The sequence below is a fragment of the Hylobates moloch genome, unplaced genomic scaffold (assembly GCF_009828535.3).
Source record: "Hylobates moloch isolate HMO894 unplaced genomic scaffold, HMol_V3 SCAFFOLD_1, whole genome shotgun sequence".
NCBI classification, from domain to species: Eukaryota; Metazoa; Chordata; class Mammalia; order Primates; family Hylobatidae; genus Hylobates; species Hylobates moloch.
The window spans coordinates 183,224,469-183,236,908 of NW_026652276.1; positions in this window are offsets into that span (position 1 = coordinate 183,224,469).

Genomic DNA, 12,440 nt, shown 5'->3' on the forward strand with positions numbered 1-12,440 from the left:
TGACAAATCCCTAATGGTTCTGTCTTTTTTAAAAGAGTATTTCACAATGCAATTTCTTACTTCACCTACAGAAAGTGAAATTTAGCTGCAGTATCTTCAATTTCAAAATAATAATATTCTTTTCTGCTCCTATGGACTATTTTTAACCATTTCATCTTGTTTGTCTTTATATTCTTGTCTTTTTATTATAGAAAAATTAACATATATATGAAAATGGACAGGGTATTATAATGAAATCTCAGGTACATATTACCTAGCTTTAACAATAATTGACTCATGCCCAGTCTTTTAAAATCTATATACTCACTTCCCTCCCACACTAAATTTCTTGAAGCTAAACATAAATATAGTATTTCATATGTAAATATGTCTGTAACACCAATAGGTAAGGCCTTGCCCAAAAATATCCCACAATGCTATATCTCATTTTAAAATAATAATTCCTTAGTATCACTAAATAATCCAGTTAGTACTTAAATTTCCCATAGTTTTTTAAACAATTGGTTTGTTCAAATCAAGATCCAAACAAGGCCTAAGTGTTTTTATCACACACACACATACACACATACACACACACTCACACACTCTAAATAAATAAAAAGGCAGGAGGAAACTTTTGGAGGTGATGGATACACGTATGGCATAGGTTGTGGTGATGGTTTCACAGATGTATACTTATCTCCAGGCTCATCAAGCTGTATACGTTAATTAGGTACAACATTTTGTATGCCAATCATACCCCCAATAAAGTGGTTTACAATACTCAGACAACACTATTAAGAAACTTAAAAATGAAAAGATACAAACAAGGGATACACACAATACATTTTAGATATTCCTCTTAAATATTTTTAAAACAACAAGTCTTTTCTCCCCTCCTTTTTTCCCCCTTGGAATTTATTTGTTGAAGAAACAAGGACATTTGTCCTATAATGATTCTCATATTCTGGATTTGGCTGATTCTTTTCTCCTGGTTTGTGCAACAGTTTCGTGTACTTCTGTCCCCACTATTTCCTGAAAACTAGAGGTAGGTCTAGGATCTTGAGCAGATTCAGGTTTTGGTTTTTCATCAAAGGGTGGGGTTTCGTATCTCCATCAGAAGGCATAATGTCTGGTTATCTCTCTTTTTCATGTTAACATTTATTAGTGGGTTTAAGAGTTTTCACCGGATGCATTCATTATAAAGTTTGCCTTTGGCTTTTCGCCTAGTTGCCTTGGCTGCCATTGATGATCATTGCCTAGTCCATTATTTCATTAGGCATGTCTTGTCTGTTTTTGCAATGAGATTTTCCAATGTTTTAAAAATATTTTATTTTTTCTTCCTACATTATTAAACATATTTAAAACATTTAAACTTCCCTCTAATTCTAATAATGCTAATTAACATCTGTTTGGCATTTAACACTTTACAAAGCATTTTTTTTTTTTTTAAGGGACATGGTCTTGCTATGTCGCCTATGCTGGATTGCAGTGGCCATTCACAGATTCGATCATAGCTCATTACGGCCCCAAACTCCTGACCTCAAGTGATCCTCCTGCCTTAGCCTCCCAAGTAGCTGGGACTACAGGCACGTGCCACCATGTCCAGCTTACAAAGCATTTTCATATACACTATTTCACAAATATTATCTGATACTCACAGAACACCCTGCAGGTAAACCGACTCTATAACTTTGGGCAAGGGTCCTCACTTTAGAGATGAGGAAAATAATAATAACCACTCCTAAGATTGTTATGAAAATTAAACAAGGTGAATGCATGCAAACTGTAAAATAGTTCTTACTATATTACAGCAAGAGTGAAATAAAAATTTGCTACCACAATTATTAATATTGTTAATGCTGCTATCATCATTTCTTTCAGTTTTAACCATTATGTTGTTAGTTTATTTTAAAAAATGTTTCCTTGACCTTTTTCTAGTGTTTATGGATATTAATAAGAATGATTTAATTTCTATGTTCCCATATAATTTCACAGTCTTGAAACCCTAGTCATAACCCTGATTAGCTTACAGTGTGATATGAACTTAACTTTTATTGTCATTTGCTGTTAAATATTATTTATTCTGTTTTCTTTATTTATAGAAGACTAAGAATCACTTTCTACCAAAACAAAAACAAAAAAAGAATATATTTAACTTATGCTGTTCAGGCTATCTATATATATACCATGTTCTTCTTTATGAGCAAAAAAGCAATATATTTTATATGATAAGCTTTTATAATATTCTGTAATAAAATTTAATGAATCATGGAGTACTGGAGCCTAAAGGACCTTAGAGAACAGGCTCAGCACTTCATTTACAGGTAAAGAAACTGAGAACTAACCAAGTTAAAGGAGCTGTCCAACTTGCACCTTCACATGACTGACCAATGGCTGAGCCAGGACTAATAACAGATCTTAAACCAGCCCTAGTCCCTAACATCCTTCTATTATACTGCATAATGCTAAACTATTTTAAATGTTCCATCACCAGTTCTCCCAATACCACCCTAAAAGCAACAACATCACCATTTGGAGTTCAAAGTGAGAAACATGAACTATATGCTTGAAGACACACAAATATGGAAGCAGTAAAGCGGAACCCAGGAACCTAGGTCCGTTGAATGACACTGGACTGATGACAGGCAGTAAGTGTATGTAAGACTAAATGCATATGTGCGTATATATTAATACATAGTCATAGAGAAAACTGACAACTATTTTCCACTGACACACCGTGCCTAGTGGTACTTGTCTATTCACATAGTCATGTATGAAGAGGAGAATTACAAGGCAGATTTTATTTTTGTTTTTTTCATTTTTTAATTTTTAATTGTGGTGGATTTTAAATACACAGAAAAGTAGATAGAATAGCATAATTAATTCCTATGTAGCCACCACTCAGCCCCAATATCCATCAACCTGAGGCCAATCCTCTCCTATCCATCCCCTCATCTACTCTGTCATTGGTATTATGTTGATGCAACTTACAGACATGATATCATTTCATGTTTACATATTTGAAGCATATTCTCTCTCTCTCTCTCTCTTTTTTTTTTTTTGAGACGGAGTCTCGCTCTGTCTCCCAGGCTGGAGTGCAGTGGCGTGATCTCGGCCGATGTCCGCTCACGGCAACCTCCGCCTCCCAGGTTCAAGCGATTCTCTTGCTTCAGCCTCCTGAGTAGCTAGGATTACAGGCGCCCGCCACAGTGAAGGCTAATATTTGTAATTTTTTATTTTTTTTGAGATGGAGTCTTGCTCTGTTGCCCAGGCTGGAGTGTAGTGGCGTGATCTTGGCTCACTGCAACCTCCGTCTCCTGGTTTGAAGTGATTCTCCTGCCTCAGCCTCCCGAGTAGCTGGGACTACAGGCGCACGCCACCAGGCCTGGCTAATTTTTTGTATTTTAGTAGAGATAGGGTTTCACCGTTGTTGCCCAGGCTGGTCTCAAACTCCTGCACTCAGGCAATCCGCCCACCTTGGCCTCCCAAAGTGCTAGGATTACAGGCGTGAGCCACTGTGCCCGGCCTAATTTTTTTTATTTTTATTTTTTTTGAGACAGAGTCTGGCTCTGTTGCCCAGGCTGGAGTGCAGTGGCACTCGGCTCACTGCAAGCTCCGCCTCCCGGGTTCGCGCCATTCTCCTGCCTCAGCCTCCCAAGTAGCTGGGACTACAGGCGCCCGCCACCACACCTGGCTAATTTTGTATTTTTAGTAGAGATGGGGTTTCACCGTTTTGGCCAGGCTGGTCTCGAACTCCTGAGCTCAAGCGATCCGCCCACCTTGGCCTCTCAAAGTGCTAGGATTACAGGCGTGAGCCACCGTGCCTGGTCGTTGAAGCATATTTGTCTAGGAGATTAAAAAACTTTCAGAAAAATATAACCACAAGATTAATTATCATACCCAAAATTGTAATGCAAATTCCATACAATCATCAAATAGGCCATCAGTATTCAATTTTCCCATTGTTTTAGAAACACCAACTTTTAAAGTTACTTTAAAGAAAATCAGGCTCCAGTGCCACACATTGTGATGATTTCTCCTTGATCTACATGTTACTTCTCTCTCTGTATTCTCCTTGTAATTTATTTGTTGAAGAAAACAGATTTTTGAGCTGTAGCTTTCCTTGCAGTCTGGATTTTGCTGCTTTCATGCCCATGGTGTAGTTACAAGCCAGCTTGAAACATTAAAGGAAATGTTCATGCATATTATTATCAGATTTCATTTAATTTTGCTGGTTAATTTTGGACGCTAATGATAACAACTGGAAGTCAGAGAAACCAGCATTTCTGGTGGATCCCAGCTGCCTGTGGGCGCTGTGACTGGGTTAGCTGCTATCAGGCTGAGAAAGTTTGTCTCTCTTGCCCCAATCCCTTCCTGTTCTCTAATCTAAATTGGACCTCTTGCTGTATCTTTTCAGAATACCCGCTACTTTTCCTTCCCAGCAATTGTCAGGATGAAACCGTAGCAGACTTTGACATTTTTATAGTTAGAAAAGTCAGGAGTGCATGAATGTAACTTTGAGCACAAGGGAGTTCTGTATAAAGCCACAAGCATGGTTTCCAGCTGGGAATAGGAAAATATACATTTGACAATTTGTGATATTCATTTCCAGATGGGACCTTTTTCTCTTGTGACTAAGCACCAAGTCAAATTCAATTCTTCCTTCCCCTTTTCTCCTCCCCTGGGAAGAGGAACTAGGTTCCTGGGCAAAGGTTATCCCATATGTATGCCATTCTTTACTTGATTCTCACCCTTAACTGAGGTTTGGGCTATTTCTTCATTTCATAGCCTTGTTGTATTAACAGTGTGGTCAGTCCTCTAAATAGATAGGAAAAAGAGATTCAGAAGAGGTGAGAGTACAGATGCTAGTAGATACTGAAGAGAAGCCCCCGGCACCCTGTTTCCTGTTGGGGCAAAACCAAAGGAGGTAACTGTAATAACCACACTTATTTAGGAGCATCTCAAGTTTGAAATGCAGATGGGCCAAGGACAGCGTTACAGAATGCTGCACATTCCAGGATAGTGTGGGGAAATTGTTGAAAGGTTCTGAGTCCTGAAGGATTTGAGGGTAGTGGAAAAATGCCACGGTGTCCATGGAACTAGGAAAGATGGCGTGTGTGGACTTTGGGGCTGGAAGCAATGGCAGGGACCATGAACACCAGCAACGAATGCCAGATACCACTTGTGATAAACTGCACCTCAGCTGATGCACGTATGTGACCCAGCAAGGGCCATGTGGACAACCACACCATAGAAGCCCCTTGTGCCCTGATGGTGGAGGACAGTTAAGGCTTTCTGGAGGAAATTGGGCCATCCTCACGAAAAAGGGAAACAGAAGAAGGAAGAGGAGAACTTTGAATACTTACTCACTTTATACTGAAAGAGGTTAAGTTATCTTCAAATGACAAGACTGAGTTAATTTTCCTTTCATTAGCAGAAAGGGGATGCAATAGTTAAGTTGAATGCCATCAGAAAAGTTAAAGGTACATCCCAGCACATCTGGGATATGGCTATACATTTTAAACCCACCACACAACTCACATTTATGTGTTTATGTTAGTTATTTTTATTTTTTATTGCCGCTTGAGATCTCATATATGTTTATTTTAAATGTCTGTCTTCCCTAGATTGTAAGTTTATGAAGGCACAGACCATCTCTTTTTTGTTCTATATTCTTAGCACCTAATCCAGTGCTTAGCACATGATAGATCCTTGAGAAGAATTTGTGGAATGAATATCAGACCCACACATCAGAGTACCTTCCACAGTACTTAACATAGAACAAATACATAATAAATAATACTCTCTTCCTTCCTAGGGGAATGTATATTTCTTTGGGCATAGTCCATCTTGGTGTTTTCACAGCCAATTATATCTTAGGTGACTCTGAAAATAAATCTGCTTTGGTTGTTTTTAGGGAAGGAACTTAAGAAACTGAAGACATGGTGTTTGTCTTCTCTAACCCTATTTTGTATCCAAAGGGTATACTGGATAAATGACAGTAGTCACAGCTTCAGAGTGTATATTCTGTGGAAGGTGGTGAATACCTAGTGGTGATTGAACCACCACCAACACAGTCTGAGCCCCTTCCTTAATTTTGACATGTTTTATCCCTTTCCCTCTCAGATGCCTGGGATCCAGTCTGTTTTTATTCTCCTTTCCTTTTTTCTGTGCCACCGTTTTGGCCTGCTCTTCCCCGTCATGCTCCCAGCCCCACGCCCCCTTGCTCAGGATTGACTGTCTCACCTACTAGTACCCAGCTCCCCTGGGGAGTTCTGAGCATTGATCCCTGCCACTTCAGAACTCCTGGCCAGAAAGAGGCTATACATTCAAGATGGTTCTCATTTCAGGTAAAGCCATCTTCTTCTTTGGGGAAAAAAAGGAACTTTTATAAAATATGCCAAAATGCAATTTAATATCTATCATCTTTAAACCATTTATTTGTATTCCATCTCATTTATAAAAGTATTTGAGGTAAGTATATCTTAGGAGATTGTTTTGTAAATAAGTTCACTAACTAGTTAAAAAAAAAATCCATGAGCTCTGATTTTGACTCAGAAAATATGGACCCTATAGTACAATATTGCCTGAACTCAATAAGAATTAGCTGTGCAGCTTGTTAAATATACAGATTCTCTAAGCCTTTCCCTTGGAGATTCTGATTTAGCTAATTGAACGGCCCTGAAAGTTTTTTGTTTGTTTTTTCTTTACTTTTTTTTTTTTTTTTTTGGGATGGAGTCCCACTCTGTCGCCAGGCTGGAGTGCAGTGACATGATCTTGGCTCACCGCAACCTCCACCTCCCAGATTCAAGTGATTCTCCTGCCTTAGCGTCCTAAGTGGCTGGGACTACAGGCGCATGCCGCCACGCCCAGCTAATCAGTGATCCGCCCACCTGGGCCTCCCAAAGTGTTGGAATTACTTACAGGTGTGAGCCACCGCACCCAGACTGTTTTTTCTTTTTTTCTTTTTTTTTCTGTCGCCCAGGCTGGAGTGCAGTGGTGCAATCTTGGCTCACTGCAAGCTCCGCCTCCCGGGTTCACGCCATTCTCCTGCCTCAGCCTCTCTGAGTAGCTGGGACTACAGGTGCCCGCCACCACGCCTGGCTGATTTTTTGTATTTTTAGTAGAGACAGGGTTTCACCGTGGTCTCGATCTCCTGACCTCGTGATCCGCCCGCCTTGGCCTCCCAAAGTGCTGGGATTACAAGTGTGAGCCACCGTGCCCGACGACTGTTTTTTCTTTAGATGATTTTTTTTGACCTGACAACTTTAAGAAAAATTGCTAATGTAGATAGTGAGAGCTGGCAGAATGAAGACCCATGGGGCACATGGACAGAAGTTGTGGGGGAGGAACAAGGAAATCTCTGGGTAAAAAGTAAAAAGAAATTGAATTCAGCCCTGTTCCCCCCCCCCCCCCCCCCCCCCCCGCTCAGTGTGAATATATCTGTGTGAATGATGATAATAAAAAAAATTTATCGTATTATGGAAAGCTGGTAATATTGATTGATGGACTAATAATATTGCTGGTGTAAAGATTCTCAACTATCAAGGTAAGAACAACAACAAAACTCCTGAAAAAACCTAAGGCAGTGTAAAATAGTCCTAATTCCAGTCATTTCAGTGATCTCCTTACTGCTGTATCTTCTTACCATGTAACACAAACAACTAAGTATAACATCAGATGTGTTTGATTAAGCTGTTTTATTTTATTAGAACAGTAACTCTCCCTCTAAATACCTATTTATATCTTTACATAATCAGTCTTCGCAGGTAGTTGTATATGTATTGTTACCTTATCCACCTCAAATATTAGAAGGAACTGTATATTTTTATTGTTTGAATTTTAAGGCTAATACTTTTTATTTTTTAATTTTTAATTTTTGAGACAGGGTCTCACTCTTTTGCCCAGGCTGGAATGCAGTGGCGTGATCTGGGCTCACTGCCACCTCTGTCTCCCAGGCTCAAGCGATCCTCCCACCTCAGCCTCCCGAGTAGCTGGGACTACAGGTGTGCACCACCCCGCTGGGCTCATTTATTGTAGTTTTATAGAGATGGGGTTTCACCATATTGCCCAGGCTGGTCTTAAACTCCTGGACTCAAGTGATCCACCCACCTCGGCCTCCCAAAGTGTTAGGATTACAGGCATGAGCCACCATGCCTGGACCCTAATATCTTTTAGAATAGTAGTTTACCCATATTATAATCTCTGGCTCTCTCGAGAATTTTGTGTATTTCTGTCCTATCTTTGAATTGAATTCTGCACTTCAAAATGTACTCCACTTGGTAAAGAACAGTATTATAGAAAAGGAAAACCCCAAACCATTGTAGTTTGAGGCCTCTCCCTGCTGCAGCCTTTCATTTCCTGCAGTCTCACGACCTCTGGAATGGAGGCATCTGGGCAGGAGAGCTTTCATGGAGGTCGCTGGCCTTGAGGAGGTTACTGTGTCTGAGGGACAGGAATAATGAGGTCTCTGGTAAGCTGGGGCTTTTGCTGCCAGACAACCTCAGATGCTGGGGTATGTGGAGGGGCCACGCGGAGGGCAGCAGCGTGGGGACTCTTCCAGGCCTTCTGGTTGATGATCCTGTCAATGTGTCCATTGCTTAAAAGGTCAGATCATTAAAACTTATAATTCCTAAACGACCCTGTTTTTGTAGTATGAATTTCTTCTTAACAAAACAGCATAATATGAAACAGGGTTAGTAGTGCCAGTTTTGGGGCTGCTGTTATTCTCCTCTCCCTGGGGTCTGTGGCTCTGCTGTTTTGTGTCAGCAATCTGGCTTCTGGCCACAGACAGTAGATTTCTAAGCCTGTTGCACTGAAAACTATTGTCATTGAAAAAATTTCCAGTTGCTTAGTACTTCCCAAATGTTGAATACTTTTAGAGGTTTGTAGCCATACAATAATGTCTATTAGTTTAATATTACCCCTTCTCTGCCTGCTTTTATGTAAATAGCAGCATGCTACTGGCTGATCAGATGCTGATGGAATCCAGCATTGAAGGGCCTTGATCATATTATCTAGCAAAATTAAATTTGGTTTTTATAGACTTGCCCTGCTGCCACCCATATTTACCAGTCCCATCACTTCCTCTCTTTTGGTGTCTGTACAGAGTTTTGTTTCTTACTTCACTAAAGAATACAAAAACAATACCTTCAGAGTTTCCCACAATACAGATTTTCATGCGTTGAAGGAAAGCAGCACTGACAAGACAGGCAGATTGTATTAGAATTATTTGGGTCCTTAGCTTGATTCCCTTCCTGGCTGATTCAGTCCATTCCTTTGTGTCTGCCTGTCTGTGAAGAGAAGATAATTACACCTGCTCCTCATTTACCTCAGAGGGATGTTACAGGCATTCATTTTGAAAGCCTATAAAGCTTTTTGAGCATGGAGAAGTATAGTTGCAAGAATATATATTGTCATTGCAGTGGTCCTTGCAAATCTTAATTCCAGTTATCGATATATTGATGAATATGCATTATTCAGTTTCATTAAATAAAAGCTGGCTCTGCCGGGCGTGGTGGCTCACACCCGTAATCCCAGCATTTTGGGAGGCCGAGGCAGGCAGATCACTTGAAGCCAGGAATTTGAGATCAGCCTGGCCAACATGGCAAAAACCCATCTCTACTAAAAATACAAAAATTAGCCGGGCCTGGTGGGGTGCTCCCGTAATCCCAGCTACTGGGGAGACTGAGGCACAAGAATCATTTGAACCTCAGAGGCGGATGTTGCCATGAGTTGAGATCCTGCCACTGCACTGCACTCCAGCCTGGGTGACAGAGCAAAACTGTTTTCAAAAAAAAAAAAACAAAAACAACAACAAAAAAGCTGGTTCTTCATGCTCTGTGAGGTTTTCCCAAAGTGTGTATGTCTAAGAGGAAAGAGGAGAGAGTTTGGTGAATGGAAAATGAGCCACAAATGTAGGTTTTAAGTAATCCATTTCCTTTTAACTCATTTGTGTTCAGCCTTGAAGCTAAAGGAGATGAGCTGAAGAAATGGCATGAAGTAAGCAGCAATCCTAAATCCCACATTGCCCCGATATTTTTCTGACTCATGATCAAAAGTGATCACTTGAGTTAGAAAAAAAAATTTTCAGGTCAGAAATGTTTCTTTATGACCAAAAAAAAGTTTTTGTGTAAAGCTTGGCAAGTCACTTAGACCTCTTTAATTGATAAGTCTTCCTAAAGATTTAAAAGAAAATCAAGTCAATTTACATAATCCCTACAATGTCTACTGTCAATTATGTATGAGGCAAGGCTGTCCCAGATATATAAGGTACATCAGTTTCTTCCAAAATATCGTTTTACCTATTATTAAGTTTTCATTGTCTTTCAAGGTGGAAAGCAACAGCTGTTTCCTGAAAATTGCTAAAATTGCATGAACAGTGTGGGAAACAGGAAACATACAACAAATACTTATAAACTCAGAGATCCAGAATGAGATGATTCCTATTTTCTTCAGTTCCACAGCACTCATCCTTGACTTCCCATTGTGAAATGAATGACAGATGTTGGTTAAATGCCTACTATGTGCTGGGCTAGTGGTTCTCAAGTGTGGTTCAGCATCATCAACATCAGCATCACGTGGGAACTTGTTAGAGACGCAAATCAGAAGCTGTGGGGTGGAGCCTAGCAATCAGTGTTTTAACAAGCCCTCTATACAGGTGCCTCTTAGAATTGGCATTCCATATGGGGAGTGGCTGATCACAAACAGCGCAAAGCTTATCCCACCAACTCATTAGAGGGTGCTCCTCTTTCTGAGCCAGTTCAGGACTTGTATTTTGGAGGAGAAACTCCTCCTCTGGGATTCAGAGCTCATTCCAGATAAATGCTCAAATAGGAGATATTCTAACTTGTGGTTCATATTTTGTGCCAGCCATGAAAACAAAGCTTCTCTCTATTGCTCTTGTAGCCCTCAATTTCGGAGCTTGAGCCTATCTCCAAGATGGAAAAATAAGGGACAGGAGACCTAAAAAGGATTTGATCCCTATCATTACCATCTCTTATCTCACTTACCTTTCCCACTGCTTTCCCCCATTTTCCTCTTGACCTCCCTGTGCCCAGAATGCTCACTCGAGAACTTGGGAGAGGTGAACAAGGGAGGGTGAGACGTGTGCTAGAGATGGCTGAGAGACAAGATGCTCCAGGGCAGTCCCCAACATCCCCCATTAACCTGCGTACTTCCCATTCCAAGGGATGAGCTGCACCTTAGCTACCCTTAACTACACCCCAATCACTCCCTCTCCTCAGATAAAAAGCAATTCCAGGAAATAGAAGTTGGCTTTCACTTAAACAGGATGTGACTATGATGTATATTTCAATTTCAGCTGGTGGTGACCTGGCTTCTAATAGGAACCCACATCCCCCAGTCCTTGGTGAAGAATGCCTGACAGTGTGGCCAGCTTCCTGAGGTTTATGACCTTGTGACCCACAGAGCATTTCAGTCCTCTTCACTCAGCCTAGCAGGCAGATTTGGGGACTAATCATCCTGGGAGTCACTATTTCCTGCAAGAAACCTTCCCTTAGGAAGCTTTGTAACATTTCTTTGCAATATCAAAGAGAGACTGAGAGAGAGCAGCCTTTAATTTTCACCTGTGACTTAAAATTAATATGTAAATATAGGAAGGAGAAAGAGGAAACTGCGTGGATGGAACGACCTGAGACATCTGGGTCTTTATTCATTCCAATATCATTTTATGAGATTGCTATTCAGCTACATACATGAAAGAGACTTCTGAATGGCAGACGGGGCAGAAGGCTTGGCTTACCTAGATTGCATGTAATCAGTATGTAAGGAGTTAGGATTTTTCTAACAGTAAAAGCAATCTTGACTAAGGCATTTGAAGCAAAAGTTAACACTACCTGAATCTTAGATCAAATAGAAGAGTTTACCCCAGAGAACTATCAAGCTTTTTTTTCCAGAGATCTGTGGGGAAACCTACAATTTGATTTTTGAGGGTGAGTTGGGGAGTAGAAGAGAGTTTCTGAAAACTCTCCCTACTATTTCTTGTTTTTTTTGTTGTTTTTTTTTTTTGAGATGGAGTCTTGCTCTGTCACCAGGCTGGAGTGCAGTGGCACAATCTTGGCTCAGCGCAACCTCTGCCTCCCGGGTTCAAGCAATTCTCCTGCCTCAGCCTCCCGAGTAGCTGAGACTACAGGCGCGTGCCAAAACGCCCAGCTAATTTTTGTGTTTTTAGTAGAGACAGAGTTTCACCATGTTGGCCAGGATGGTCTTGATCTCTTGACGTTGTGATCCGCCTGTCTCAGCCTCCCAAAGTGCTGGGATTACAGGCGTGAGCCACCGCGCCCGGCCTATTTCTTCATCCTTAATTCTATTTTCCTGGTTTACTTTGTAGAATTTGCTACACAGGATGTCTTTCACTGTTAAAATTTTCATGTTTCCTTGGTTACTAGGTTGCAGTTTTCTCCTAAGCCCCTCTGTCTCTCCGCATATGAATTTAG